Genomic DNA, 10,946 nt, shown 5'->3' with positions numbered 1-10,946 from the left:
AATCAATATCCTAATCAGACTAGATAATTATGCTTGCAGAAACCTATTCAGTTAGCTGTCTGTATAGGACTGAGTCTGCACTGAAGCAGGGATGAATCTGCACATAATTGTTCACCTAAACAATAGCAGAGTATTATTGGGGAATGTTTAATTCAAATGTAGCAATCTATAGTACATTAAAGCTTGATTTAGAGTAAGAGTTATTGTTGAGGCCTTTTGAAGGTAGATAATACAAATGAACTTTAATTCTGAAAAGTTTCAGTATCAATTCCAGCACCTGTCTCGGTAGGAAAAGGCAGCAGGAATCTCTTAGCTAACTAAAAATTAGAATATTTACATTGTTCCATCTTCCTTGTTCCTCTGCAAGTAGAATAAAAATGGCAATGTAGCAATAAAATAAAAGGAGAGAAAGGAAGAGGGAAAGCCATGTCTGCTGACCACCGATGGGCAAGCCAGTATCAGGAGCATGCACTGCTCAGACTCCTGACTGCGTACCCTCCTCTGAAGACCTGTAAGAAAGGTCTGGCACATTTTCCCTCCAGAAGCATTCTTTCCTAAGTAGTACACTAGATTAGAACAGGCTTGTGTGAAAAAGGCTGTTACTAGACCTTTCTGAGGTGCAATGAGACTTGTTCTTCCTGTCTTGACTGTACTGTAGCTAAATTTCCAGCATTTTTCTCCCTCCTCACTTTTCTGTTTCTTTCCCTTTGCTGATATAGCACTCCCCTCCCCTCCAACACCCCACCCCTCCCATCCCACCCTGCCACTTAAAAAAGCCCAGAGCAGAAATTGTATGGTATAGGAGATTTACATTTATTGCATTTCTGCTTATGACATTTTAACTGCATGGTTTTATTATTTCATGCTAAAAAGTATTTAAAGGAAATGATTGAAAAATGGTACTCAAAACACGGTAATACATTATCACCTTCCCTTTCTCTGGATTTTCTATGGAGTGGCATAGCCAAATAAAGGTTCTTAAAATGATGTTAAATGGTTCTGGATATCCCAAGAATAACTGGCTGTTAAAACGTTCAACCTGCTTATCTGCATCAGTTTGCTATTACCCTCTGAGCTGATCTCCTCTCTGGTTTGTCACTTCTGTTGGATCTTGATGAACAAGGGTAAAAGAATGAAATCAGCTCAACTTGAAGCACAAGTGTGATATACACGGAGGTATCCTTCCCCATCCTGCAACTATTTGAAGTACTCTTGCACATCATTAACGGTGGTCCCCTTAGAGCTTTTTGCCTAAATCTTAAAGGTGCTATGATACCTAATGGTGATTTATCACGTGCTCTGAGATCCTTTGGTGATAACTGCTTTGGTTCTGGTGGCTATAGTGAGTCCATAATGCTAACTGTGTCCTGGTAATTATATTTCCAAAAACCTAACTATTGTTAAAGCTTTGCATTCTGGTTCTTTTGCCTGAAACACCTAAATGCAAGCAAAATTGTAACACTGAAAATTCATGAGTGTGAAGCTCTTACTGAAGATGCAGAAGCAGAACTATCAACAGGGCAGGTTTATGGTTCAAGTTTTTAGGAAAAAACCCAACCGGCCCAAGAACCCCAAACCGTGATATCAGAGTTGTATTGACTTGAATGGCTGTTTCACTTGATCCTCCTCAGCCAGATACTGAGCAACATCAGGATGCAGTGTGCTGAATGGAGTCTGGAGGTTTATTCTGTGGTAGGAGAGTAGAAGAGTGTTGATGTTCAGGACACTTGAGCACCTCCTTGCTTAGAAAAAAAAAACAGAGTAGAACTGATGGATCTACATTCAGAGCAGTTTTACAGAATAGATTTCCTAGGTGAAAGATCCACATACAAACTCCAGCAAACAGGCTCTTCACTAAGAGCTGTGAAAAATAGAAAAAACAAAACAACTCAAAACCACACAAAGTCCCACAGCAGGAATTGTACAGTCTAGGAGATTTAGAGCCATCCCATTTATGCTCTTGACCTATTTGTGCTGATTGCTGACAGCTGTACTGCATTTCAGAAAGAATAGTGGAATAGTTAGAAAATTGCTGAAAAGGGGGCTGAATTTGTTGAGTTTACATTCACTCTGGGAATGAAATGGGAGCAGCATAAACTCTGAACTGAAGAGTAAAGTGTTTTGAAAGCAGAAAAATTGCCAGCAGCTTAAGAATAAGCATAAGTATGTCTCATGGATACTTCTCTACTTGGTTTTAATACGGAAGTAAAGGGGTTTTGAGCATGAAGTTCAGTTCTTACAAGTCTGCCAGTTCTGTGTATTTTGCTGAATATTCTGGGCTATCTATGAGGTATAATTGCTTGTTGGCAGGATCATAAATTTCTGACAAATGGACGTGAAAGGAATTGTGTAGTGAGTTGGGTGCAGAGACTGGAAAAAACATAATTGAAAGGAGCTCAGTACTGGCTACTTTTCCGCTGTTGGACCCCGTCTGAGGAGGACGAGAGGAGTAGGCAGGGAGCACTTGCATAGGTAGACCTGAGGTGAAAATGTGCTGCTATTCATGCTGTCTCCAAAGTATGCCAAAGTTGCACTGAGTGTATATCAGCTAAAGAAAGAAGATGACTCTCTTACTGAAGTCACAGTTAACGCTGTTGCTGTGGCATAGAAGCCTGAGGCAGGGTCTGGCCAGAGTTTTAGATAAAGGAAGGCAAAAAATTGTATGCTTGGGTGCACACCACAAAAAGCCATATGTAAACTTAAGGCTATGCATCTTTTAAGCACTTTTGTGGTAAGATTTTAGTCTTCCTAGGTACATAACCCTCAGCCAATGTAAGCCAAAGCAGGTTCACAAGGTTCACGGCCAAGGCAAAGAACCTTCCCCATTATGCAGACTGGAGTAGGAAGCCAGATGGCTTCCTGGCTGCTATGGAGATGACTTGTGTGTTGGTTGCAAAGCAAGTACTCCAGGATGTCAATCAGTAGCTGATAGTAAAGGTGACCTTGTCCAAGCTTCAGTATAAACTTCCCTGCTATAAATATTTTTCTGGTGATTTATACATGCAAATAACTTTAATCCACATCCAGACTGCCCAGGCTGTGGGTGAACTGTTGTGAGTGTAGACATGCTTTGTCCTGTTTCCAGTGCTAGCTGGGGAGTGCTGTACTACATGCACTTCCGGAGCCAAGCCAGCTCTAGCTACGGGATCTCTATGGTTCATAATGTGTAGTGTCACTGCGCTTACTTTTTCCTGTAATATCATCAGGTGGGTTTGTTATTTGGTTTTTTGGGGTTTTTTTGTTGGTTTGACTTTTTTTTTTTTTTTACAACTCAATTTTCTCATCTTCTGTAGTCATCCAAGTCCTTTTCATCCCTGATCCTCCCATTCCGCTGAATAAACCAGCATTATCTAAACAGTTAATGATTAGGAAAAACATTACTTTTGACTTTGGGAACTCTTCACACATCAGAACTGATCAGCACCATTCAGGTTCTGTAATTTGTGTTGGGTTCCAGAGACCAAAGGCCTCTCCAGTGTCTGTGTTCTGTCTTGGACATTTAGTCAAGTGTCCCCTAATAATGTCTTCGCTGTGCACTCAGCAAATGTCTGAGAAAGTTTATTTGATTATCCAAAGCACAAATTCCAAGTAGATGAAAACTTTTTTTTGCCTTTGCGGCTTGGGAGCATTAAAGCAAGGCAAAACATCAGTTTTTCCAAGGCAGAACTAGAAAGCCCATCTCACTCACAATATCTGACAGGTTATGTTTGCATGGCTCTGCTTTCTTATGTATTTGACCCCTTTCTAAACCTGTGCTATCAAATCAGTAGCAAGTGTAAGTGAACGTAGCTTTTCCAACTTTGACAGACACCTAGCAAGTGATAGGACCATGCAGATAGTCTGTGCTCCAGCCTTTGCTGTTACTTAGGACTGCTCCCATTTTTGACCACCTTTAACTTTGCAATCTCTACCCATGCGTGCCCATGCATCCTAGCTAGTATCCAGTCATCATTTCCTATCATATATTTGCCTGGGATTCTCTAACCATTCTGTCAGGACCTTTATCTTTCTTTTAAAACATATTTTGGTACTGGCTTAAGATGACACTGAATAGATTTTAAGGGTAACATGATTTGCAACCACGCTCTGTAAAATCTCTAGAGTGATTCCTAACAACCAGTCAGAAAGCATGTCTATTTTCTCACTTCAATAGTCACTTTAAATAGCATCAGCTTCCATGAAACAATTTTAGTGAAAAGTTGGCCCCGCCCTAACTTGTGTGGGTGCCTTGTCTGTTTAGAGAAATGAGCATTTTTCCGCTACAAGATCCCGTGAGACCAGCATTCAGCAGTCAAGTATGCAAGAGGTTGGCAGGGAAAAAGTCATATAGCACAAATTATGTCCTTTTCAGCATCAAAAAATGTTATGACCAACTGAAAGAGACCTTCATGACAATGGCAGAATAATTCCCTGTAAAAAAAATTTGGCTTAGATTTTTATGATTAAAAAAGGATTATCATTTCTGCAATATTTAGACAATATTTTAAAATAAAGAAATAACTTGAAGAGCTGTTTGTTCACTGACATTTGTGTTGTCTATTCATGGGGATTTTTTTCCTTTTTTTGATATGGTTTCTATAAGGAAAATAAACAGAAACAGAGAGAAAAGTAAAAGCTAATGGCTAGTAAAGGCCCTTGGCTTTTTTTGCGTATAAGCTTCTTTGTTCCTGTGAAGAGCAGACATTTTTACATAGTCTTGTTGGCATCATATTTGCAAAACCATACTTGCAGGAAACCCTCCATATTTACAAATATAATACCCTGTCTTGCAGTTCCTGACACAAGCACCCCCTGAATACACCTGCCAGTTGCATATGTAGGTCAGACTTAAGTCAACATTGAGCCCTTGGATAATACAACATCATCTTTATCTGAAACTTTTCCACACTGGCTATTTTATTACAGAAATTTCCCTCACGGCTTGGCCAGATGAAGATGGTTAGTAGTATCTGTGCTATTACAATGCAAATACTTCTTTAAATAGTAGAGACTCTAGAGGATTGTATGCATTAATTTCACTAAATATGATAATTTACTTTTTTATATCTTTTAATAACAGCATGTTTTCATTGTTGTAATTCTTGTGATAGAAACACTTTAGGAAAAGCCTTGGGTGATTGCTCTGTGCCTCTTCTATCCAGGTGCAAGGGGGTATATTTTAATGGGAAATCTCAAGACCATTTTTCTGGTGTGTGTTTTACTGCACTTGCAACACTTCATCTGTGCTGCATGCACTGCTGACTCACTTGAAGGTTTCAGTAGTGATCTTTCATCAATCATTGAAAGAAACAAGATTACTGGGTCTAAAATGCAGAGTAATTTTTTTTTTTATCTTGGCAAAAACACTTGATCTTATCCAGCAATCTCTGCATTTTAGAGTGCCACTTTGAAATAATGTGTTGTGAAGAATGCAGGGCAATTTCTAAAAACTAGCTACTATAAAATATATTGAAACTATCTCAGTTCAGGGTGCTGAATGAGCAGTGGAGATGAAATAGGAAAAGAATGTCAGTATTTTAAATGTGTAGCTGTTAAGTGGGTACAGGTGTATATCTCTGTGTTCAAGCCTGTGTCTTTGTATGTATTGTCCTGTGGGGCTGTGGTCACAGATGCCTCGTCTCCTACGTCTTCCTTTCCTTCATTTCTCTCCATTTAGAATAGAACTGCATCTGTCCCTCACAAATATTTCTAAGGTGACTAAAATGGCTCAGCAGTCTCTCGATTTTCATATAGAAACTTTCTAGGTCTGAATCAATTGCTGCATAATAATAATTTCAACAAGTAACAGCTGCAGTCTGGGGATCAACATTTGTATTGTGATCTCCAGTGTGCCTTCGCAAATTGCAGTGAGCAAATATTGCTGTAATTGTTTTACAGAACAAGCTGAAATAGAGGTAATAGAAGTGGCTTGCTTGGACTTATCACAAAAGGAGCTTGTGGGCATGGGTGGCAATGTACCACATGTTCCTTTTCTTAGGCACATATTGTAACTTCAAAGTTGCAAATTAAAAAAATTCACCCAACCTGCTGGCCTGATACATGTGTGACTGAGACTTGAATCTAGTTCTTTCATTCTCCTGAAGAAGCAAATTTTATATAAGATTAACCTTGGATGGAAAGTCTTAATTCCGGCTATTGAAATAATTTGATAAAACTTAATTTATTTCCGTGGCAGGAAGTGCCCCCTTCACACTTAAAATGAGCCAAGTTAGCTTGGCAAGCGTCCGCTAATCATGAGGATGTTAGCTTCTGGCTGGGGCTGTACCTCTGAGCCTGTTTCTGTCCAGTGCCAGCCTCTGCTAGCTATGAACTTTCTGATCTTCCTCCTCACTATCTACATCTCAGCCATGCCTGTCCCTTGTATCTTCCACTTTGATCCGCTTGGTTCTTTCACTCTGCCTTTCCATTTGTTTTCTTCCACTTAACATTCCCTCCTCCTAACTGCTCATTCACACGGGAAAAGAAAATCATAAAGCTATTGTGGTATTTAAGGTCAATGTGTAGTTTTATGTTGGAGAAACTTCTAAAAGTGCCTCTTCCTGTCTCCTTTTTCATCTCTATAAGTAGCTGGTGGAATCTACTGCAATGGTCATAATAGATAATATCTTCTATTATCCATTGTTTCAAAGAAAAAGATTGGATTGTTAACCTATGAAAAGTAGCCTTAAGGTTGCCTCAATCTTTTCCAGATATATCACTAAAGTGACTTTTAATGAATTGGTTTGTTCCAAATAATTTGGAGTAGCTGGGGAAACTACATTTATCTGAAAATGGTGAAGACTCTTTTTTTTTCTGGTGCATTCTCCAAAAAATCAGTTTTTAAGCACCAACTTCAATTGCTCTGAAATGCATATAACGTTGGATGTAAGTTGAAATCAATGAGACATATTCAAATTTAAGATGTGCTTAATCAGCATCTCAAAATGCATCATACTTTGTTTACAATCCAGAGTGAATCCTTCAAGAAAAGTATCTTCTTCTATAAGTGGGCTCCCATTTCAGTCTTTCACTGAGGAAGTGTATAAAAGCATATGATTGCCTTTACCTCTGATTATTTGTAAAGAGAGACTCAAGATGCAAAACTGTAGACTGGAAGAATGCTATGTGTTTGCAAGGGTCTGCTTAATGTTTAGTTATGTGAAAGCATTTGGTTTTTATCTTTTGGGTCCATTCTAAATTCTTATTTTCTTTTCTACTCTGTGTGTATATGTAACACAACATTACAACCTAAAGTTTAGCTTTTTTGTTTCTTTTTACTTCATAACCTTTTATAGGGCTTTGCAAATTAAATTTGGTAATTGAAACAGACAAGTTTCTTTAACACAAATTATAGCCTATCTTAGAATGCATGATCTGTTTCATAGCCATTACTGTGACTAAGTGGGTTGTGTGGCAGGAGACTCAAGACTCTAGCTTAATAAATCATTGCCCGCTTGGTCAGTTTTAGGCATGAAAGAACAAAAGCATAATATAATTTCTGGTTCAAGTAAAGGATTATCAAGAAAGATTTGTGAGTTGTGTGCAACCCCCTAACCTTCTGGGAAAGAAGGCATTCTAGGACTCACTTATCTTCCCATGAATAAATAAAACAGTCTTGCCAATTAAAAATCTTTTATTGATAACCTGCAGATTTATTTTGTGCTGTAGCTAGAATGTGAGTATCACAAGACAGAGTTTACTTCAATTGGGTAGATCTCCCAGTGGGAGGCGAGAAATGCATCAAAGAGCCCTTGCTTGCTTTGAGAACGTGAGGTAATGAAAACTGCACACAACTTCCTGATCCGACTAATCCTGTGATAGACTGTGAAACCGTGTTAGTAAGAAAACAAATGCACAACGTGCACAAATTATAATAGAAGTCTGGCTTAGTGATTTAGAGATTCAAAAATACAAAAGATATATGCAGCATCAAATAGGAATCTCTTTAGAGGTTAAATTAGGATCTTGAATGCATGCAGATGAATGAGGATGGTTTCATTGTAGATGAATGAAGTTTAACTTATTTAAATGGCACTCTCTGTCTCCACTTCTAATTGTACCATATGGCATCACCTAATAAGAGCCAAGTGCACATGCCAGTTACATCACAGTATGATATATTATAAAGCAATCAAATTTGAAGTGAAGATTTATGATGGAGCTCTTCTTAGTTAAAATCAAGCAAACAAAAAAGCCATCTGATCTATTACTGTCACTGAATAGGCCTCTGTTTTAAAGCTCCTGTTTTGAAAACTTGTCCCTCAGTGTGCATCCTGCATCCCTAGGAAGTCTCAGAAGGGGTTAAGAGCTGAGGGAAGGATTCCAGAGGTGCCATGACCAAAATACATTACTCAGGAAGGACAAAGTGTTGAGATCCTGAAGTGAGCTGAGGGGCTGCTCCCTGCTGGTGTGCAGCTGATGGATCTGGAGTGCCCATTATCCTGTTGCTTCTGGTAGGTGCATTTAGGAAACCCATTTTGGGATTATCACCAATTTTCTCTTCTTCCCCCACACACCCATTACTGCATGTTAAGGAGGTAGAAGAGACCATTCTACTCCTTTAATTTTTACCCCTGTGTAGCCCATGATAGAGTTTTGTTGGTGTTGCAGGAACTAGGCTTGATCACACATGACTGAATATCATTAAGGAGACCGTCAATCCCAGAGACCCAAAAAGTGATGGAGAATCCTTTGCATACTTTCATCTTTGTCTGGATAGTAGTATATGGTTGTAAGAAACTTAGGAAAACTTGAAAATTAAATTAGGTGCCAGTAAGCTTCCTTAGCCTGCCTGTGTGTACATCATCATTAAAAATGAATAACTTGATCAATAAGATAGCGTTTCTTTCCTAGATTGCCTTCTCATTATTTACATCCAGAATTCACAGCTGTATTTCATCCAGTCACAGTAACTCCTTGACAGCTGCAAACCTGTCATTTCTTTCATTGCTATGTTGTAGGACAGGTGGTGAAATTCACCTTGCTTTTACTTTGCTTTTTTATGGAGCAAAAATCAGCATAACTCTCTGTCCGTTTCCTTTTTAATATCTCCAAATGATTACTGAAACCTTTAGGAATACCAGAGGCAATGGCAAAGCATCTGTAGTTGTTCCTGTGGTCAGAGGGGAAGACATTATAGTTAATGTTCATTTGCTTGAGTTTGTCTAAAACTCAAAATAGAATAGTAACAGTCTTGGTTTAAGAAATAGCTACTTGGAAACATTTTTATTTTTCCAATAAGTTCGAGCTTGAGTGACCTATTCATTGTACTTAAGAATTTCTCTTTAGAAAAGGTAATCTAATATTATTTGAAACAATTAATCATTCAGTATCAAAGCAATATTCTTCTGGAACACCAGGAGGGCATCAGCATCCATCTGCAAACAGGATTCCAACAGTAATTTCTGCCATTACTGGTTAGGGGAGCTTTAAAATAACAGTCACCAGGAATAATCTGTAGGTGAAGAAATTGCAACACATGTGCATTCTGACTGTCATTTGACCTGTGTGCAAGCATGTAAATCTCCCATTATTCCCAAACTGAGTAATCCTTGGATAAAACCAAAGCCATCAAGCGGAAATAATAGTCAGAACTATGTAGCACTGACAGTACACAGAGCTCACTCTTCTCTGGCTTTTGTTGCACAGCTTGCTGAGCGAGGGGTGAAATAAAACAGTTGCACGAGAGTGTGTGAATCTTCAAGTACAACAGAATGATCTGTCCAGACTAAAAATACAGGGAAAGATGAAACAGGAGGAAGATTAGGGTTGATGTACAGGGCCTGAGACAACGCAGCGACAACACTTTTCTCCTGCTGAAGAGAAGTGTATGGGTTTGATCAGATGGGTCAGACTCTGAACTGAAGGATTCCTAGTTCCTCCTCACATCTGCCTCTGGAGACCAGGATATTCGCAAAGCTATTTTGTTACAAAAGTAAAGAAGTGCCCTGGCAAACTCGTGCCATACGTGACAAGAAGCAGATCGTCCCGAGTGGAACAGAGCATACATAGATTTTCCTTTCAGATTTACCCAAAAAGAATTTTCATTGTTCCTAATAATTTAATGCAGGTTCCTTCCTCTCTCTGTGTGTTATTCACTAAGAAGTTCAATGTATAAACTCATTTGTCTACTTACTTTTGCTGTTAAAAAGTTTCAGGGAAATGATTGAAGAAAGTTCATCATAATTATTGTTCACATTTTGGTCTGTCTCCTGAGACTGCCCTCTCTGGGCAAATTCTCATGAGGATTTTTCTGATACCTCTCTGAGGAGACTGTTGCACTTTCATTCCCTGGCCTCTCCAGGCTCCTTATACAGTCAATGGAGAGAGAGAGTTTTTCCAGAAATGAAATTCAAAGCATCTAAATGATTGTCCTCTTCTAAATCACCCTCTCCAGAGACTGGTCTCTTCCACTGATTATGGGTGGCATGTAAAACTTGTGTTGATAAAAACAGTGCCGTTGCCCTGGGAAAATTTTGCACATCCAATGCAATTTTAGGTTTGCTCTCTGATAAGTTGATTTAGCTGCATCTTCCCAGCTCTAACTGGGGATATCTCTGGGAATGGGTGTAAGTAGCCCAAAAAAACCCCAGGGAGTTCTTTCAGGTGGGGTTGCCAGTCAGAAATCTTTTATTAGGCAGTAAGGAGATGAGTCTTTGAAAAAATCCCTATGTCTTATTGCAGTGAGAAACTCCTGGAACACCTGTATCTCATGAGAAGCCAGTGATCCACAGTTACAGCGTTGTTTGGCTGTGTTTCTGTGGGGCTGGGGCTGTGCTTGTGGATGAAAGGAGGCCTGCTGCCTGAAGGAGGTCCTGGTTAAAGGACATTTGTGTGACAGCTGAGTTGTACCTAATAGTCCTGCTGAAGGCGCTAACTCACCAAGAGTAAAAACTTCAAGATGTGTCCTTAAGTAAGAGGAGAGCATTATTAGTTTTGTTATTTTTAACAAGAAGGGAGCTGCCAAA

General features: G+C 39.1%; 1 long non-coding RNA gene across 2 annotated transcripts in view; it reads right to left on the bottom strand.

Annotated features, from left to right (window-relative positions):
- Positions 1–795: 795 nt before the first annotated feature.
- LOC141925853 (uncharacterized) overlaps positions 796–10,946 on the bottom strand; it is a 156,788-nt gene continuing 146,637 nt past the window's right edge. Inside the window, exon 6 of one of the 2 annotated variants that reach the window (XR_012623963.1) lies at positions 796–1,861. This is a non-coding gene — a long non-coding RNA (uncharacterized LOC141925853). The remainder of the gene's footprint in view (positions 1,862–10,946) is intronic. The other variant, XR_012623965.1, reaches the window with a different exon arrangement.

The sequence above is a fragment of the Strix aluco genome, chromosome 7, assembly GCF_031877795.1.
Source record: "Strix aluco isolate bStrAlu1 chromosome 7, bStrAlu1.hap1, whole genome shotgun sequence".
Taxonomy (NCBI): domain Eukaryota; kingdom Metazoa; phylum Chordata; class Aves; order Strigiformes; family Strigidae; genus Strix; species Strix aluco.
This window is presented reverse-complemented; position numbering and strand designations above follow the sequence as displayed.